The 19,278-nt window shown below is 32.0% G+C and overlaps 1 pseudogene; it reads left to right on the forward strand.

Annotated features, from left to right (window-relative positions):
- Positions 1 to 3,087: 3,087 nt before the first annotated feature.
- Positions 3,088 to 19,278, forward strand: part of LOC121366159 — a 37,413-nt pseudogene continuing 21,222 nt past the window's right edge.

Here is a 19,278-nt window from a genome sequence, read left to right on the forward strand (position 1 = left end):
TAATGGAGGGGTTTACCTTTTACCATACAACATTACTTTTTAAACTATATAAAAGTCTGTTTAATTATGGTTTATCCAACATAAATAACCTTTACACTTAAAAAGATGGTTGGACTCTAGGAAGGGAAAGGGGTTGCTATTTTTCCAAGAAAAGGCGCCTGAACCAGCATTGTCTTAAACCTTATAATCCACAAACTTTTTCCTTTTACTTCCAATACAATTTTTTTTTTTTTTAAAGTATAAAAGTGGGATTGGGTTCATAGAAATTTTTAACATATCTAATTTTGAATCATTAATTTTACTGCTATAAAAAACGAATTGTTTTTTTAAAATTGATTCGGACCTATCGAATCTATGGTCGGGCGAATATATAAAGAACTGCCTTAATTTTTATCACTTCTTGTCCACTAGTTTTGAAAAGATTTTCCTTGTTCTGTGAAACTAAATGTCTACACTCAATGACTCCTCACTCTACAGAAAACCTTCTCCTCATTACCGGTTTTAAGACATCCTTGATTCTCTTAGCGGGTCTTCATAGTCAGTGAAACACTCTATCTCTCTACGAACCTATGCTCTCTTCCATCAGCCCCACCTAACTAGACCACACCCCTAGATATTTTAACCTCTTTATGTACTGTGTATTGGTGTGTGGGTAGCCTACCCCTGGCTATTGTGAACTGGTACGTACATTGTTTATACAATATATAATTGGTAATGTATTTAATAAAATAGTAATAAATTGTATCTAATAATGAACTATTACAAATCTATTCTATAAAATTTAAATATTCTTTTCTAGTTTATAAAAGTTTCCAGTTGTAGTTCATTATCATGAACAGACACCTCACCTCTGTCTGTACATATCTCTCACCTCCAGTAGGTCCTGTTACTAGAGGTGTTGTTCCCAAGACGTCTACTCCATGAACTACCAGCTCATTGGTGAGTGATGATGTCATTGTCATGTGACCTATATTCTCTCCTGTATAGCTACCTACCTCTAACACAGTACATGACATTTGAGATAAAATGACAAGTTTTGAGAGAAGAGAATACAAAGTTAGTATCACAAGGACAGCGTCTTGTCTCTGAACTAGAAAAACTTCACATCAACTAGAATTAGCTAATGCTAAAGTATTTAATTAACTCTTAATCATAGGGTTGTTGTTATTATCCTCTTCATTAGATTCATAATTTAGAGGGTCAACGTAAAAAGTCAGACTCAATCACACCTCAAACCACACCCCCAAGCACCTTCAAATCAACTTCAACTTAGAGAAGAGAGAGACAAGAATGGAGTACTCGTCAGAAAGTCATATATGGTTATGTTGATGTGTGTAGGCGATTAAAAGATTGCTTGTGTGAAGCTGAACAAAGAACAAACAGAAGAGAGCAGATGTACCCAGACAGAGTAAGTTATACTGTAATTAGGACAGTCTCTATATTAGGACACTTGTTCTAGTCCCCATACTATACTTTAGTGTATTATACAACCTCTATATTGAGGATATCTCCATGTTCCAAGCCCTCAAAGTGTCTACTACTATAGTTCATATATTGATAGTCAGTGTTTATATACAACTCTAGACCACTATTATGATGACTATATTATACCACCAATGATGAGACTATCAGTAGTTACATCTTCCCATAAAACCTCACTTATTAAGACATCCCTTGTAAATTGAACTAGTACTGATAAGCCTCTCTAAAGAAAGAATGACCCCTTAATTAAGATAATTAGTTAAATTTATTGTATATTATTAATAATTTATTTATATTGGTATTATTTCTTTTAGCCTTTGTCATCACAAAAGTTGTAGAGGATTTCCATCAACTAGTATTAGCACTTACACTAGACATCTAATAAAACTGAAAAATATTCTCTCTAATTATAAAGCTGTTAGTGAAAGTAGCTACCCTCACTGGTGGAAATGAGCTACCCTCGTGAAACAGGTCTAGACCGGTCATTATCAGGTAGTAATACCATTTTGTCCAGTGTTAAGTCTGCTAGAGAACTCTCACATTTTCCACACTTAGTACATTCAGTTCTGTCTACTCCAGTGTCCTTGATAGTACTGGATCTAGTTCAGCTGTAGAATTAGAGAGGGGCAAAAAAAAGATCAGAAAAATTGGAAAAAAGAGGTCAGTTAGTGCATTTTATTAGAGTTGTCATGTGACTCCTCCTCTTATCATGTGACTAATTTTGTCTTACTTAAAGCAATTACATAATTGTCACATGACATTCATCTCTTTTCATTTGTCATTTTAGGGTAAGGTTTTAGAACAACAACCTACAAGAGAAAACAAACTATCAGAAACTCACGTTGAGGACCTGACACAACTGAGATCCTTACTAGCACAAGAGAAAGCCACTCATGCTATCAGTTTCCATCAATCACAAGAGAAGGCAGCTAGGTATAATATAGTCATGTTTATCTATTGATAATGTTTTTTTAGTTTCCTAAATATAAATATTCTTTCTTAGTGAATTAGGTCATATTAAAGCATTACATACTGAACAATGTAATGATTTGGAGACACAGTTACATCGTCTTAATAGTGACAAGGTAAAGTTAGATGAAGAAAACTCCAAACTTAGAACGTCACTTAAAGGTAACTATTATTTCTCTATAATTGTATATGTAATGGATGTTTCTGGTAGGGAGTCAGAGTGAGGCTAAGCTACTTTCAGATAAGTATCAAAGTTACTTGCACAGTTAGATGGTGAGTGATGATGTCATTGTCATGTGACCTTTATTCTCTCCTGTATAGCGTACTACCTCTAACACAGTACAGGATAAGATGACAATTTTGAGAGAAGAGAACACAAAGTTGTATCACAAGGACAGCGTCTTGTCCTCTGAAACTAGAAAGGACTTCACATCAACTAGAATTAGCTAATGCTAAGGTATTTAATTAACTCTTATCATAGGGGTTGGTTGTTATTATCCTCATCATTAGATTCACAGTTTAGAGAGTCGACTTAAGAAGTATTACATCAGTCAGCAGAAATTCAAGGAAGAAGCGCCCAGTACTTACCTGAGCAGGGCCAAGTCGTAGTGAAGAAACTATTTAAAAAGAGCAGTCATGTCTATAGACGATTATACAAAGATTGAAAAGATTGGGAGAAGGGGACTTATGGCGTCGTTTACAAGGTATGTCTTCTTTCACGCTATATTTCTTACTTGTTTTAAAGGCTAGGCATAAAGCTATTGGCAAGTTTGTGACCTTGAAGAAAATACGTCTTGAGAGTGAGGAAGAAGGTGTACCTCTCTCTCTTTCTCTCTCTCTCTCTCTCTCTCTCTCTCTCTCTTCTCTCTCTCTCTCATACTTTCTTTCTCTCTCTCTCTCTCTCTCGTGTGCAGACTTGAGAGATAATTCATCAAGATTCTAAGTTCTATCTTGTTTTTGAATTCATTAGTATGGATTTCAAGAAATATCTTGATACTATCCATCTGGACAGTATATTGATCCAGTATTATTAAAGGTAACAATCACAGTAATAATGGATACATGGTTTGATAAATGATACATAGATTGACAAATGGATACATGGAATCATAGATAAATGGATTAATGACAAACACATAAATAAATGGATGTATTGTATGGATAAATGGATGAACATATGACCAATCTACAATGACCATGCATTATAGTAGTTATATTTATTGTTCTATTATTAAACTGGCTGACTGATTTGGAATTGGACGAGCCTACGTACACCCATGAGGTCTCTTCTCTCTCTCTCTCTCCTCTCACACACACACACCACACACACACACACACACACACACTCACAACATATTTGACCCATTTTTAAATTACACAGGTAGTAACACTGTGGTACAGGGCCCTGAAGTCTTACTTGGTTCAGCATGATATTCTTGTCCCATTGATGTATGGAGTATAGCTTGTATATTTGCTGAAATGTCTAATAACAAACCGTTGTTTCAAGGAGACTCTGAAATTGATCAACTCTTCCGAATTTTCAGGTTTTATCAAACAGGTTTTATAAACTGGTTTTAACTAGTTCCACTGTAGGATTTTGGGTACACCCTAATGATACAACATGGCCTAATGTAACTGACCTACCAAATTTTAAACCAAATTTCCCTAAATGGATTGGAAAGACAATAAAAACACAAGTTTGTCCTCGACTTGATGCAGCAGGTTGTGACCTGTTAATGGTAAGTTATTGTTCAATGATCCTTTTAATTCTAGTGTCTTTAATATCATATGAGACCTTTCTTTGATACATAGTATATGAGACCCTTCTTTTATACATATGGAGGGTTTATATAAGTCACAGTCCAATTTTTTGGCTGGTTTTTTACTACTTGTTCATGTTGTGTTAGCACTGGTATGTCTCTAGATACCGAGGTTACTATAAGTTTGGATGTGTTAACATCTCCTTTATTTCTTATTTTATCAATGTACTTCCTTTTGAGAGGACTATATCGACATTTACCTTTGGTTGTGTAGAGATGTCCTTTTTTTCTGAATCTCAAGTTCATGGCTTATTTTTGAATGCACAATCTACAAAACATCAAAGTAAAGGCAAGTGTTAAGTGTTTGCTTATATTAGTAATGATAGTATTTGTAGTATTCTGTTGTATTGTTCTCTATCATGTCTGGGATAACTTGTCTAATCTTGTTCAAAGCAACCATTTGCAAAAATTATGAGAATATTCAAGAAAAATATCCACCAATTATATTTTAAAATAATACATTAATTACAGTTCATTTTCAAAATAACTATTCTTAAAGAAAATAATGCACATTAGTTAGTATGGGAACAAATGTTACATGAACTTTAATTCTTATGTCTCATGAACCACTCCCTTTTTCTTTACAAAATAATGGAGTGTCTAGTCTTATAATTTAACATAATATTTGTATAATGGAATATGTACATCAGTTGTCACTGTTCGTTTCTAATATGCTAATCATGTCAGTTACTTCAGTATTGTGTAGTTAGCTCTTCCCATAACTTCTGATGACACTTTTGACTTTAACATTACTCCTGGTAGTGGTACTAATGTACTTCTTAAAAAATATACAAGTAAATGATTGATATATAGTGACTGACTAACACCATTTATTGTGGACTACAAGGATAAACCCATTCACCATAATTATAGCTAATATTATAGTTACAAAATTAGACCACACAAATGATGTCATAATTGCAGTAACTTAATTTGTGGTTACTAGAATTCTTATGAAATTATCAAAGCCAATAGTAGACTACTGATGGTTTAGTTGATATGTTTGAAGGTTTTCTTTTAACATAACCATTAACCATAGAGTTTATGATAGCAACTATTTCTGATAGATTCTATTTCATATGATTCTAATAATAGGTATTACTTATAAACTCTCATTCTCTTTATTTTTACTAATGTATTTAGAACACAGATTCCATATTTAAGAAAAATATTATGCTACAATAATTCAAATGGTCTTTTGTCATATAACTATCTAGTTCTTCTCGTGATAGAGACTGTTTATGCTGTTCTGATTACTGGAAGAGGTAGTTATGGTGTGAGAGCTAGGAGGTAGACACTCTTATAAAGACGATGATATGTCTTGTCTTTGTTCATGGGGAATAACAAAAACAAATCGTAAAAACATGAGTTACTTTATACTTCTAAAGTTATTATTGTTTTTATTAAGTACTAGTTAAATTAAGAACTGGCTAAATTTACTATTTATGGATTTTTAACCAATTCTGAATGAAAAATTAGCAATGATATAAATTTTATATTTAGTAGTTTGGAAGTCTAGACTTAAGAGTTAATCAACTTAATGAACACACCCACATATTGACAGTCTTCTCACATGTACTACCTTTCAGTTATTGACAGTCTCAAGGTCATCTTTATCATCTATCTCTTAAAGTCATCAGGTACATAAGTAAGCTCTGGTTATGAGATATGCATCTGGTGTCCATTTATCTGACAATAACAAGTCTTGAAGATCAGCTATTAATTAATTTAACTAGAAATAAAAGAAAAAACAAACTTGAATGATGTCACATTTACATGTACAGAATAGATGAATGAAACTTTACAAATGGATTCATAGATAAATCAATGGATGAATAAATAGACATAATATCAATGGACATAATGATCGCGGGAACTCCCGGGAGAGAGGTGAAGGAAATTAATTTATGACATCATAATCGTGCAAAATTTTATAAAATGTACAAAATTAGGTAGGCAATACAAAACATCATCATGCAATACTTAAATATTATATTTTATGGATATTATCTGAGAGAGCTCATCACGTGCTATCATTTAGTGCAAAATCTTAAGGATATAATGTAAGAAACGGAAGTTACGTCACCATGTAGATTTTGGAAGTACATGCGTGGGTGCACTATAACACTCACTATATACAATTACAAATTTGACCACACAAATGATGTCATAATTGCAATAACTTAATTTGTTACTAATAGAATTCTTATAAAATTACTAGTATACTACTAATGTTTAGGTAATAAGTTTTTAGAAGGATTTCTTCTAATATGACCATTAACTTAATTAACAACTGAACTATAAATGTATAATTATCAGACCATATACGTATTCTAGTTTACATACTACATAAATGTTTTTGTTTGCTCATCAGTTTGACATTAATTCTCTATTGTTCATCTCATCTTTCACTGTCAAATCTGCAGTCATCATGAGCTGGTGTCATATCTATATCTATAACAGTTATACTGTATATCTACAGTGGATATGTTACTGCTTCTGAGTATTATGTCTCTGCAGCTCCTAATGGAGTACCTTGTCCTCGTACTCACCTACCTTGTCATAACCTCTCTACTATACTGATGATTCTACATCTTACTTCACTGATGACACAATCTTTTACTTCCTAGAGGGAACTCATATTTTACAAGATATGTTGCAGATTAGTGGTGTAATTAATATAACTTTACAGGGACTGGGTCATATAGAACAAGCTTCCATGAGACAGTTATTCAATCTACCTCAGTAATAAGGTGTAGTGGTTACACTGATATTTATATACTATTTACTAATAGCACAGATGTTGTTATTGAATTCGTTAACAATAGCAAGCTATGGATTTAATTTAAATCCAAATATTTTTGATAGCTTATACTTTCTTGACAGCAATAATGTCCACATTGGAATGGGTATCAGTCCAGAATGGTTCTGGTAATGGACTCGTTCTTTACAATACTTTTGATGTGTTAATCACTAATTCCACATTTGCTAAATAATAGAAAACCTAATTATTTATTATCCAATGCATTAATTTACTTTGATGAACAGGCAAAAAGAGTCTCCAGAATTAATATTGCGAAATCAAATTTTACACTGGGCTTAGGAATGGGCATGACTTTGTGGTATGATAGTGATAATGAAGTTGTGGTAAACATTGAAAATAGGAGTTTTCACATAATAATTGTCAGTTTGGAGGAGGAGTTTTCATTTATTTGCAAAATGGAAATGGTAGTATTGAGTTTAGTAATTGCACTATATACAACAATAATGCTCTGTATGGAGGAGGAGTGTACAGTTATTTATATAATGGAAGTGGTAGTATTGAATTTAGTAACTGCAAAATTTATAACAATACTGCATACTATGGATCAGGTGTTCATTATTACTTTACTATCTGCTTCAAAGGTTAGGGTTTTTTTTACAAATGTTTTCATTTCATTTCAATAAAGCATCAAAGATGCTTAACAAATATCAATCTGCTATGTTACTTATGAATATTGAAAATGTTCTTTTGACCAAATTGATATTAGTAACCATAACACAACTGGTTTAGTGAGTATCGATAGCCCAATAATGTTTGATGGACATAGTACATTTGTAAACAATTCTGGCATTTATGGTGGAGGCATTGCTTTATATGGACTCTCCCAAATATTGCTAAATCAGAACACAAACATATCATTTGTCAATAATCATGCTAGTGAGTCAGGTGGTGGAATCTTTGTATCAAAAAGTTGTTAATAGCATTGACTTAGCATTTTGTACCTTTAATAATCTTTCTTATTATAATAATGGTTCTAAGGCAATGTTATATTTCGTCAACAATACAGCTGATATATCTGGTGATGTATTGTATGGAGGTGAAATCTTTTTTAATTGTATGAACTTGACTTTGATCACCAATTTCATTACCCTCAACAAACAGGTCTATCAGTAGTGTCATCAAATCCTATCCAAGTGTGTTTTTGTGAATCAAACATACACAAATTGCTGCTATTACAATTTTTCAATATAACAGCAATACTTGGAATTAATGTCAATATATCACTAGCTACTGTTGGTAATAAAGATGGCTTAACAAAGGGTGTGATCAAATTGATAACATCAGATAATTCATCATCTACTATACAAACTGACAATACTAGACTAAATGCAACTTGTACCAATGTAACCTTCAAGTTATTAGCAAACCCTTCATTGAACACATCATATATCATTGTAACACTTGAAAGTTCAATCAGTGAACTTTTACATGTTGACTATGCTAAAGTCATTGAAGTTAACATTGAGTCCTGTCCAATTGGGTTTCCATTACTAAATGATGCTTGCAGTTGTAGAGCTGAATTAAATACATCTTCAATAACTTGTGATATAACACTCAAATTATAACTAGAGATGGTGATGTGTGGATTGGTTATAAAAATGATTCAGACTGTCTTATTGTTTATCCACACTGCCCCTTTGATTACTGCAATGATGGAAATATTTATTTTAAAATGACCTTCCTGATCCACTATGTCTTTACAATCGATCTGGCATACTCTGTGGACAATGTAGTGATGGCCTTAGTCTCATGTTAGGTTCCAATCAATGTGGACAATGTACTAATAACTACATAACTCTTATCATTCCATTTGCTTTAGTTGGTATAGCACTGGTAGCTTTTATCATTGCTTTAAACTTAACTGTGTCTGTGGGTACAATCAATGGACTTATATTCTATGCTAATGTTGTCAAAATATATGAACCCATCTTCTTTCCCAATGGTCCTGTGAATGTTCTTAGTCAATTTATTTCCTGGATCAATCTTGATCTGGGTATTGAGACTTGTTTTTTTGATGGTATGGATTCTTGCAGTAAGACATGGCTACAGTTTATCTTTCCAGGCTACATTTGGTTTCTACTAATATTTCTTGTAATATCATCGCAATATTCCAGCAAAATGGTCCGACTTGTGGGTTCACATGCAGTTCCAGTACTAGCCACTATGATCCTTCTCTCTTATACCAAACTGATACGTACTGTCTTCCAAGCCCTTATTTTGTCAATATTCAGTGTAATGGTAATAATAATGTCACATTATTGAGGTGGTACATTGATGCTAATGTCCAATATGTAGGAGGTTATTGTCATCTACCATTGTTCCTGTTCTCACTGGCTGTACTCATTTTACTTATTATTCCATACACCTTCTACCTTCTTACTATACCATTATTTGAAGGACCTTTATCAAAATACATGTGTTACTGCCAAAAGTATATGAAACCTTTCTTTGATGCATATGGAGGTCCATATAAGGACAAGTGTCGTTTTTTGACTGGATTTTTACTACTTGTTCGTGTTTTGTCTTAGCACTGGTTGTGTCTCTAGATACTGAGGCTACTATAAGTTGGATGTGTTAACATCTCTTTTATTTGTTATTATATCAATGTACTTCCTTTTGACAGGGATATATCGACATTTACCTTTGGCTTGTCTAGAGATTGTCTTTTTTTCTTAATCTCATGATTATAGCTTATGTGAATGCACAAACCTACAAAACATCAAAGTCAAGGCAAGTGTTAAGTGTTGCTTTAGTATCAGTATCATTTATAGTATTCTGTGGTATTATCTTCTATCATGTTTGGGATCATCTGTCTAAATCTTGTTTGAAACGACTGTTTGCAAAATTATTAGGAATGTATTTAAGAAGCCTCAATTAGATCCTATTATTGATGAGGTGGAAGTTCCTTTAATGTGTCCTGGATCCCCTGCTTTAATATGTGAAACTAGTTCAGTGACTGTGGTATCAGTAGTAATGAGACGAGAATCACTACTCGATAATAAAGACGACTAATGCTTGATTTCTTACCATATAATACAATTGTTTTAAATCTATCTCATAAAACTGATTATGTTTGATTTATATAACCTTATTTTTGATATGTAGTTAACAGCAATAGCAGTGTGTAATGTAAATTATAATATCATAGAAGTGTGTTATTATGCGCTACTAAATTTACTGTACATTTTTGTTACTGTTGTCATTTTGTTATTGAGTATTAATTATAAAAGTACATTTTATATTATAATTAACTCTTACTGTTATAAGTACTAGTACTATCTTGTTACATATCAGCTAATAGTAATTAACAACTAGTGTACTGGTCACCTCTTTTATTCTACTCTAAATAATATGCAATATCATAGAAAACTGTGACAATGTTTAGGAAGTTATTGTTATTTACAATTGCTCCTGTTCTCACTGGTTGTACTCATTTTACTGATTGTTCCATACACCTTCTACCTCCTTACTATATCATTATTTGAAAGACATGTGTTGCTGCCAAAAGTATATGAGACCCTTCTTTGATACATATGGAGGTTTATATAAGTCATAGTCAATTTTTGGCTGGTTTTTTCTACTTGTTCATGTTGTGTTAGCACTGGGTTATGTTTCTAGATACTGAGGTTACTATAAGTTTGGATGTGTTAACATCTCCTTTATTTCTTATTTTATCAATGTACTTCCTTTTGAGAGGACTATATCGACATTTACCTTTGGCTTGTGTAGAGATGTCCTTTTTTCTGAATCTCAAGTTCATGGCTTATTTGAATGCACAAATCTACAAAACATCAAAGTAAAGGCAAGTGTTAAGTGTTGCTTTATATTAGTGATGATAGTATTTGTAGTATTCTGTTGTATTGTTCTCTATCATGTCTGGGATAGCTTGTCTAAATCTTGTTTAAAGCAACCATTTGCAAAATTATGAGAATATTCAAGAAAATATCCACCAATTATATTTAAAAATAATGCAGTAATTACCAGTTCATTTCAAATAACTATTCTTAAAGAAAATAATGCACATTAGTTAGTATGGGAACAAATGTTAGATGAACTTATGTCTCATGAACCACTCCCTTTTTTTCTTTACAAAATAATGGAGTATCTAGTCTTATAATTTTAACATAATATTTGTATAATGGAATATGTACATCAGTTGTCACTATCGTTTCTAATATCTGCTAATCATGTCAGGTTACTTCAGTATTGTGTAGTTAGCTCTTCTCATAACTTCTGATGACACTTTTGACTTTAATCATTACTACTGGTAGTGGTACTAATGTACTTCTTAAAAAATATACAAGTAAATGATTGATATATAGTGACTGACTACACCATTTATTGTGGACTTACAAGGACAAACCCATTCACTATATAGCTAATATTATAGTTACAAAATTAGACCACACAAATGATGTCATAATTGCAGTAACTTAATTTGTGGTTACTAGAATTATTATGAAATTATCAAAGCTAATAGTAGACTACTGATGGTTTAGTTGATATGTTTTGAAGGTTTTCTTTTAACATAACCATTAACCATAGAGTTATGATAGCAACTATTTCTGATAGATTTTATTTCATATGATTCTAATAATAGGTATTACTTATAAAACTCTCATTCTCTTTATTGTTACTAATCTATTTAGAACACTGAGATTCTATATTTCTGAAAAAATATTATGCTACAATAATTCAAATGGTATTTTGTCAGTATAACTAATCTAGTTCTTTCTCGTGATGGAGGCTGTTTTATGTTGTTCTGATACTGGAAGAGGTAGTTATGGTGTGAGAGCTAGGAGGTAGACACTCTTATAAAGATGATGATATGTCTTGTCTTTGTTCATGGGGAATAACAAAACAAATCGTAAAAACATGAGTTACTTTATACTTCTAAAGTTATTTATTGTTTATTAAGTACTAGTTAAATTAAGAACTGGCTAAATTTACTATTTATGGGATTTTTAACCAATTCTGAATGAAAAATTAAGCAATGATATAAATTTTATATTTAGTAGTTTTTTGACTTTGTTTATAACAAATTGGAATGGCTAGGACTCTCATAGAATTTTAATCAAAAGTACTTAATGTATTTAGTTTACACTTTAACACTGTGTTGTACTAGTTGTGGAAGTCTAGACTTAAGAGTTAAATAAATGACACACCCACATATTGACAGTCTTCTCACATGTACCTTTCATTATTGGTAAAGTCATCTTTATCATCTCTCTTAAAGTCATCAGGTACATAAGTAAGCTCTGGCTATGAGATATGGATCTGGTGTCCATTTATCTGACAATAACAAGTCTTGAAGATCAGCTATTAATTAATTTAACTAAAAATAAAAAGAAAAAAACAAATTTGAATGAGTCATATTTACATGTACAGAAATAGATGAATGAAACTTTACAAATGGATTCATGGATAAATCAATGGATGAATAAATAGACATAATATCAATGGACATAACAATGTCCAAAACATTTTTTCCTACTATACCTCATGAGTCTAGCACTATTTTTAATCCTTAAATCTTGTATAATTGTTTTATACTCGTCTAAAGTGAGACTGTCCTCTTTGTCATCTTAAGAAAAACTTCACTCTCCATATTTGAGTGATCATAATTTAACAGAAAAAGAGAGTAAGTTATTCTACAAAAAATATTACCATACATGATGAATAATTGTAGTACTTGAAGATGCAGTATTATCAAATAATTTACTGCAATATTTAGCATGTGAAGTTGTTAGTGATCTATATCACTAGTACCTTTGTTACATTCTTTGTTCAATGACTTTCATCAGTTGACTATTTCGACTTCTTTCATTTTGTAATACATTCTGTAACTCTCTCATTTCCTTCTCCAAGATGAATAGTCTTAGTTTATTCTCCATTTCTGAGCTATCATTTCTCTTGGGTTTTCTATAATCTCTCTACTCTTTGTAACTATAGAAAAGTGAAAAGTCTATAATAGTTATAGGACTCAGTCTGAAGTATGTATATGCAAATGTGGGTAGTCACAGTCTACATTGACCCAGTTACATGTAAAATACATTCACTAACTAGTAATCTCATTTGATTGTGTTTGACCACATCTGCACATGACTAGTTTAAAATATAACTCTAAACAAAGACATCAGTATCACATACATAATGAAATACAGTAACATTACTTCTGTTCTCTAATTTAAGTCTCTCGATTTCACAATGTAGTTGTTAAGAGTATCACTATGTTGAGTTCTATGATCATGAAACAAGAACAGAGTAAAAATCAATGTTATATTTATAATGACATATAATTATAGAAGTGTCTAGAGTGCTGGTAATAGAACATCATACTTTAATGTGAAATTAATATTACACTCCAGACACTAAACTTTAAACATTGGAACTAAAAATGTATTAATTTCACATTAAAGTATGGCATTCCATTACTGGCACTTTTAAACACACATGTAACTATTAGTACTATATAGGACCTATACTATAGCCAGTAATAATTATTATATATAAACAATTCACTCATTAATGGCTACAGTTGGTTACATGTAATGATATACATGTACATGTACATACAGTGTATTAGTCTTCTATTAACAGCTTCATTCTCTGTTACTGGAGCAGATATTGTAGATGTAAAGGACTATGCTACAGCTCCTATTGAATAATGAGCCTAGACATAGGGTTACTACAGCAACAGTTGTCATAGTAACAAGTGTTAATAATAATAACTTACAACATTCTGTAGAAGTGAAGCATTTAAATGAAAGAGAGGGAAATGGAATTTAAAATAGGAACATATTCTAGCCATTTTCAGACCTGTTCATCTTTGTATTAAACTTATAAATTGTCTTTTAACGCTGCTTCTTACACGTATGACACTGGGAGAATTAAAAAGGGTTAAAAAGTAAAGACCTGCCCTACTTTAATGAAACATAACCAAACCTACAGGGTATTACTGGATTTATCTCAACGGTCCAGCTCACTGCAATGCCAGAGGACCAACATTAGGCAAATGGTTGATCTTCAAACATATCTCCTGTATTGATCAAGTCTGGGAGACAATAAGTCAGACTGTGGTATCTGGTGAACTGGGAGCTACTCCCACTAAAGTGTCGATAAAGAAAGTCAACCCAAATTCTTCAGGTGCAAACATTAAAGTGATATGTGGGTATACTACAGCAGAATATAGCGATCAGGTCAGAATGAAGTTAATTCCTTATGTATGTGAGACAATACGATATTAAAACTGATGCAGAGACTCATGCTTAGAGGTATGCTTGTCATGGTGATTGTAGAGTAACATTGAGGACACTGGAATAGAATAAAGGTAATCCAAAATTTAAAGAGTAATTACATTATCCTCTGAAGACGAAAGCTGTCTATTTTTAATATTTCATGTAGACTGGTCCTATCGATTTTGTTTTGAAAAAAATTATTAATGCAGAGATGACTATTGGATGAAAATAATAGTGACAGTATATAGACATGTTATGACTACAAAGTCAATAAAATTGTTGTGACAATATGTACTATCAGGACACTCCATTGATACCAGTATCTATTCATTGTCACAAATTATATAACTATTAATAATACTCATAAATAGTAGGTGGAGTTCTAGTTAATTATTATGCTATACGCCACATGTGGTCGGTGGTCCTTACTGAATACGTCATCTAACAGAAAACTCTTGTTATCTTGTAAGTGGCTGTAATAAGACATGTATTAACTCAACTATATTAACTGATCATCTCAACAATCGTTGTCCCTAAAAACAAGATATTTTCCATGTCTTCTATGTCATCATGTGACTATAGAACTGATTGTAACATTATGACTTGTTGTATTTATTCTCATCACATTGGTGATAAATCCTACCACTGTTCAGACAGTACTGGTACATTTTGTCTAGAAGACATGTTGTGTGTAGCATCAAGTCGAGACATTTGTCTTATCACCAATATCAACCAGTCGAGTACAACATCATTTGTAACAGCTAATTCCATTGACCATAAACTGCACTCTTGTACCACAAATGCCCAAGACTGTCTGTACTTTAAAATGTATCATTTAATACAATTCCAATTAAAACTGTTTTATTGCCAAACTTTACATTTTTATATTTACCATAAATAAAATTGTATATTTGTTATTTAGAGATGTTACTGCATTACATGTTAATCTATTGCTACTAGTATATATATCATCAAGTAGTAACACTTAATATACAGAGAGGAAGATCTTTGAGTTGGAAGGTGACAGTGATTATGCAGTCTTTTTTGATCTATATGGATCTCATCCAGTTTGTTGATATCTTGTGAGAGTACTGAGATTTGTAAACATACAATAAACAAGTTAAATGGCAAATAAACATTTATTTTAATGAATAAAAGCAAGAATTAAAAAATTGCCTGAAAAAACTTAATTAAAAAAAACGCTGAAACAGAAATAAAAATTTCAATTGGTGAAGAGTTCAATCAAAGGTCTCCAGAGAATCTATCATCAGCACACGACTAGCGAGGAACAGCAAACGCGTGACCTATCCTTCTGGCGGGGAAAAGATGACATTATGGCGGGAAAACATAACAGCAGCTCACGCATTCATCAAAAAGCTTACAAGAACACCAAAACACTTTTTAATAGGTTTTTAATTTAATTATTTTATTTAAAATATTAATTAAATAATTTAGCTTTTGGTTTAAAAAATATTAATGATAATATCATCTAAAGAATTAGTAATATAATGATACAATCAATAGTTGTAAAAAAATTCATAAGAATTCATTCAGTATGATTGTAGTTGTTTAGTAAATATAAAAATTAAATTCTAAACTGATTCAGTTTTCAAAGTTAGAAATTTATTACTAAGTTGGTGATTAGAGAATCAAGTTAAAATATAACTAAAATTAAGATAATTGACTTTTGGCAAATTTTAGTGAGAAATATTTTTTTGAGAAGTTCAATATAATAAATTAAAAACATATAATAACAAACTATAAAAAACATGAAAAAAAACTACAATAAAAAAGAAAATAAAAAAAATTAAAATAAGACAGTTTCAATAGTTGAAAGTCTCCAAGAGTCCAGTCACTCCACAAGTAGAGAACATAGAGAAAGAAAGAGAGAGTTAGTTGTAACAACTGGATTGCTAAAAAATGAATGAAATGGATGGAGAGATAGCTCACCTTCTTCAACAGTGCTGCTCCTGCAAGGAAAGAAAAGAAGTAGTTATTAACTGAACTGGTGAAGAATGAATGGATAGAGAGAGAAGAGAGACAGAGGAAGTGAAAAGAAGCCACCAACACACACACATACAGCACACACACACACGCACCCTAGAAGATCAGAGCTCCTCCCCGCCACCTGGCGGCCTAGGATATTTTAAAAAAAAAATTTTTTAGGCCGCCAGGCGGCAGGGAGGAGATAATTAATAGGGATTGTATGAGTGTGTGTATAGTGTATGGGCTGAATAGCCCAAAATAAAAATAAAAATAAAATAAAAAAGAAGAGGAAAGAAGGCTTGAAGGAAGACAGAAGAGACCAGGTAGGAGAGCGACTCATCTTTTACATCCAGAGAACGTTAGAGAAGAACAGTCAAGAGCATCAGAGAAGAACCGTCATGAGAACATCAGAGAAGAACAGTCAAGAACATCAGAAGATACAGAGAAGAACAGTCAAGAACATCATCAGAAGACATCGAAGAAGAACAGTCAAGATCAACAGAGAACACCAGAGAAGAACAGTTGAGTCCTGTAGGAACGAAGAGAGAGGAAAAATTTATTTAAAAATTCAAAAATCAATTGACAAAAATTTTATAAAAAGAATAACAGAAAAAAAACAGATAAAAAACAAAAAAAAAGAAACAGATAAAGATGACATAACTAAAATAAAAAAGATGATCCAGCGACGAGAGGTTATCCAACGATGAGATGACTTGATCCAACGAAGTACGAGATGATCCAACGATGAGGCGAATCGTAGAGAACATAGAGGAAGAAAGAGAGAGTTATTTGTAACAACTGCTGAATAGATGTGAGATAGATGGATGGAGAGATAACTCACCTTATAAAAAAGTATGGAAAATGGAGTACTTTTATAATATCAAGAAATCTCGTCATGCTTCAAATTGACAACCAGTCAACACAAGCTTGTGCCAATATTGGCGGGAAACAACTGCACGCGTGATCAACATTAATTGATTTTTAATTGATTTGATTAACAACTAATTGAAATCTTCAAAATATACAAGTATTTTGTTAGTAGAAAGAAATATAGTTTTAATGCAATGTCTATATACAATAAAAGGTATAATATATTCTATCAGAAACTTCCAAACTAAACAGTTTAGCAGTATCAGCTTTTCTTCTATAACAATATGTGTGTGTATATTATGAATTAGTGAAAGTAGTATAGATATGAAGGAGACAGCTATTGATGTTCAGATGGCTAAAAAGATAAACTAGACACAATATTATCACACCAATTGTATTATTTGTACTTACCTACAACAATAAAATTGAAGTCGTTTGAATTCTGATTTTTCCACCCTTAGCAGAAGCTGCTGCCTTCATTCTGCCATATATTATGAACCTTTCTATACAAGTGAGGTTATCACAATAAAAGAGAGAGAAATGTAATTTAAAACCAGAACATAATTAGCTACTTTTAAACCTGCTCATCTTCATATTAAAATTAGAATTTGTCTTTCTTTCTTTATAAGCAAATTACATGTACATGTACGTCTACCTAGGTACATGTATATATGGTAATAATGATATGCAAGGTACCTTCAATAAGTACATGTATATGTAATATGGTATGCAAACTACCCTCGATAGCTATTGAGGATAGCCCCATACCATTATTACCATATTAAATGTATATGTGCACCTACTGAGGCTAGTTTCCATACTGTATGGCATATACATGTACATGTACACCTATTGAGGATAGCTTGTATACTATCATTACCAGATTACATATATATGTATATCTATTGAGGATAGCCCCATACCATTATTACCATATTACATGTACAAGTATATCTATTATTGAGGGTAGCTCCATCCCTTTATTACCATATTGTATGTATATGTATATATACCTATTGAGGTTTGTTTCAAATGTAGATACTTTCTCTTGAAATTCTTTTTTATTTCTTAGAGAACTCTACAGCATTTTGATATAATATTGTATTTTAGTATAGTGATGTATGTGAGATAGAAAAATAACCTGAAAAGATTAGAATGATAGTTCTGAACCATGAGAATCAAATAATGAAATTTATAGAGCCAGAATGAAACATGGGAATGAATCTATTACTAGAAACACACTTACCATACCTTGTGTTGGTCATTTTTCATGGTAGCATATTTCAATAACTGGTTCTCTAATGCTGTGATATAATCTTTACATTCCACAAGTTCTTGGTGCCCAGGACTGAGTCTTTAGCTTCTAGAACAGAATATAATTTTTCCATTGTCTCTTTTAGTTCTGTTAGTCTCTGTCATAGGCTGGGTCAGATGACAGCTAAATGGACAAATGTAATGTTGAATGGATGTATAGTATGTTAAGTGGATGTATGGTATGTTGAATGGATGTATGATATGATAAATGGATTCATAGTAGAACATAACAACTGATGAAATGATTAAGATTTTAACCACACCCACCAAACTTACGACTTCTAATGGTTCCTTTTCACTTTCATATTGTTTTAATTTTCCTTCTAATAATTTGACGTGCCCCTCCCATTGTGCAGAGACTCATTCTAAATTAGTTTGAAAACATTTGTTCTCCCCTTACAAAGCAATAACATCAACTTGAGATGATCCCTACAGAAATGGACACAACCAGATCATGTGACCAGATCGTGACAAACTATAACTACCCACTCACATAATGAGGGAAGTACAAGCCATATATATTAACTACATGTATTGTGTACATGTACATGTATAGTTGATAAGAATATTAAAATAGCAACAAAGACACCAATATAACTATACCTGTATATCAGTTTCTGAAAACCAACATTACCAGTAGTTGCTACAGATGTATTTTGCTTTGCAGAACTAGCCTTGTGGGGTCATCCCTTGAGAGACTAAGATAGAACTACATGTGATAGCAATAATTTCCTCCCACTCATTGTTTACTTTACCGTTTTATTTTGAATGGACA

The sequence above is a fragment of the Gigantopelta aegis genome, unplaced genomic scaffold (assembly GCF_016097555.1).
Source record: "Gigantopelta aegis isolate Gae_Host unplaced genomic scaffold, Gae_host_genome ctg4879_pilon_pilon, whole genome shotgun sequence".
NCBI classification, from domain to species: domain Eukaryota; kingdom Metazoa; phylum Mollusca; class Gastropoda; order Neomphalida; family Peltospiridae; genus Gigantopelta; species Gigantopelta aegis.